The following is a 3,049-nucleotide window of genomic DNA, read 5'->3' on the forward strand; positions in this document are numbered from 1 at the left end:
TGGGAAGGGGTAGGGGTAGGATTAGGGTAGGGTTAGGGTTACGGCTATGGTTAGGGTTAGGGCTCGGACAAGGGTTAGGGCTAAGGCTAGGGCTAGTGTTAGGGTTAGGGCTATGGCTAGGGCTTGGGCTAGGGCAAGGGTTAGGGTTAGGGTTAGGGTTAGGTATAGGGTGAGGGCTAGGGTTAGGGTGAGGGTTTGTATTAGGGTTAGTGGTAGGCTTTGGGTTAGGGTAAGGTCTAGGGTTAGGGCTAGGGTTAGGGTTAGGGTTCAGTTTCAGTTTAGGGTTACAGTTTGGTTTAGGGGTAGGGGTAGGGGTAGGGTTAGGTCTAGGCCTAGGGTTAGGGTTAAGGCTATAGTTAGGTTTAGGGTTAGGGTTAGAGTTAGGGTTAGCGCTAGGGTTAGGCTTAGGGTTAGGGTTAGGGCTAGGGTTAGGTTTAGGGCTCGGGTTAGGTTTAGGGTTACGGTTCTGGTTCTGGTTAGGGTTTGGGTTAGCGTTACGGTTAGTGGTAGGTGTTGGGTTAGGGTTAGGGCTAGGGATAGAGTTTAGGCTAGGATTAGGGTTAGGTTACAGTTAGTGAGAGGGTTAGGGCTAAGGCTAGTGTTAGGGTGAGATTTAGGTTTAGGGATACAGTTTTTTGTTAGGGTTAGGGTTATGGTTAGCGTTAGAATTAGGGTTAGGGCTAGGGTTAGGTCGAGGGTTAGGGTTAGGGTTAAGGTTAGGGTTAGGGTTAAGGTTAGAGTTAGGGTTAGGGTTAGGGTTTGTGTTAGGGTTAGGGTTAGTGTTCGGGCTAGGGCTAGGGTTACTGCTAGGGCTACAGTTAGGGCTAAGGTTAGGGCTAGGGTTAGGGCTAGGGTTAGGGCTTGGGTTAGGGTTAGGGCTAGGGCTAGGGCTAGGGCAAGGGTTAGGCAAGGGCTATGGTTAGGGTTAGGGTTAGGGTTAGGGTTAGGGTTAGGGTTAGGGTGAGGGTGAGGGTTAGGGCTAGGGCTAGGGCAAGGGTTAGGGCAAGGGCTATGCTTAGGGTTAGAGTTAGGGTTAGGGTTAGGGTTAGGGTTAGGGCTAGGGTGAGGTTTAGGGTTAGGGTTAGGGTTAGGGTGAGGGTTCTGGTTAGTGTTAGGGCTAGGGTAAGCATTAGGGTTAGGGCTACGGTTATGGTTAGGGTTTGTATTAGGGTTAGTGGTAGGCTTTGGGTTAGGGTAAGGTCTAGGGTTAGGGCTAGGGTTAGGGTTAATGTTAGGGCTAGGGCTAGGATTAGGTTTGGGGTTACGGTTAGGGTTACGGTTAGGGTTAGGGTTAGGGTTAGGGTTAGGGTTAGAGTTAGGGCTAGGGTTGGGGTTGGGGTTAGGGTTAGGGTTTGAGTTCGGGTTCGGTTCGGTTTAGGGTTAGGGTTAGGGTTTGGGGTAGATTTATGGTTTGGGTTAGGGTTAGGGTTGCGGTTGGGGTTAGGTTTAGGGCTAGGGCTAGGGCTCGGGCTAAGGTTAAAGCTAGGGCTAGGGCTAGGGTTAGGGTTAGCGTTAGGGTTAGCACTAGGGCTAGGGTTAGGGGTAGGGGTAGGGTTAGGATTAGGGTTAGCGCGAGGGCTGGGGTTAGGGTTAGGGTTAGGGGTAGGGTTAGGGTTAGGGTTAGGGTTAGGGCTAGGGTTAGGTTTAGGGCTAGCGATAGGTTTAGGGATAGGGTCTGGGCTAGGGTTAGATTTAGGGTTAAGGCTCGGGATAGGGCTAGGGATAGGGCTAGGGTTCGGGTTAGGGCTAGAGTTCGGGTTAGGGTTAGGGTGGGGTTAGGGCTACGGCTAGGGTTAGGGCTTGGGTTTGGGTTAGGGTTAGGGTTAGGGTTAGGGCTAGGGCTAGGGCTAGGACTAGGGATAGGGATAGGGATAGGGATAGGGATAGGGATAGGACTAGGGATAGGGTTAGGGCTAGGGCTAGGGCAAGGGTTAGGTCAAGGGCTATTGTTACGGTTAGGGTTAGGGTCAGTGTGAGGGCTATGGTTAGGGTGAGGGTGACGGTGAGGGTTACGGCTAGGGTTAGCATTAGGGTTAGGGCTGGCGTTAGCGTTAGAGTTAGGTTTAGGTTAAGGGTTAGGGTTAGGGTTAGGGTTAGGGTTAGGGTTAGGGTTAGGGCTAGGGCTAGGGCTACGGTTAGGGCTAGCGTTATGGCTAGGGTTAGGGTTCGGTGAGGTTTAGGGTTAGGAGTAGAGTTAGGGTTAGGGTGAGGGCTAGGTTTAGGGTGAGGGTTAGTTTTAGGGTTTGGGTTAGGGCTAGGGTTATCATTAGGGTTAGGGCTAGGGTTAGGGTTAGGTTTATGATTATGGTTAGGGTTTTGGTTAGGTTTAGTGGTAGGCTTTGGGTTAGGGTTAGGACTAGGGTTTGGGTTAGGGTTTGGGTTAGGGTTAGGGTTAGGATTAGGGCTAGGGCTAGTCTTAGGGCTAGGGCTAGGGCTAGGGTAACGGTTAGGACATGCGTTAGAGCTAGAGTTAGGGCTAGCGTTAGGGTTCAGGTTCAGTTTAGGGTTACAGTTTGAGTTAGGGGTAGGGGTAGGGTAGGGCTAGGGCTAGGGTTAGGGCTAGGCCTAGGGTTAGAATTAGGGCTAAGGTTAGGTTTAGGGTTAGGGTTAGCGTTAGGGTTAGCGCTAGGGTTACGTTTAGGGTTAGGGATAGGGTTAGGTTTAGGGCTCGGGTTAGGGTTAGGGTTACGGTTATGGTTAGGGTTTGGGTTAGGGTTAGGGTTAGTGGTAGGGGTTGGGTTAGGGTTAGGGCTAGGGTCAGGGTTGGGGCTAGGGTTAGGGTTAGGGTTATTGTAAGTGAGAGGGTTAGGGCTAAGCCTAGGGTTATGCTTAGGGTTAGGGATACTGTTTGGGTTAGGGTTAGGGTTAGGGTAAGGGTTTGGATTAGGGTTAGGGCTAGGGTGAGTTTTAGGGTTAGGGTTAGGGTTAGGGTTAGTTCTAGGGTTAGGGTTATCGTTAGGGTGACACTTTGGGCTAGGCTTAGGGTTAGGGTTAGGGTTAGGGTTAGGGTTCGGGCTAGGGCTAGGGTTAGGGCTAGGGCTAGGGCTAC

The sequence above is a fragment of the Heloderma suspectum genome, chromosome W (genome assembly GCF_057233095.1).
Source record: "Heloderma suspectum isolate Gila_16-S chromosome W, 16-S_ref, whole genome shotgun sequence".
Classification (NCBI taxonomy): domain Eukaryota; kingdom Metazoa; phylum Chordata; class Lepidosauria; order Squamata; family Helodermatidae; genus Heloderma; species Heloderma suspectum.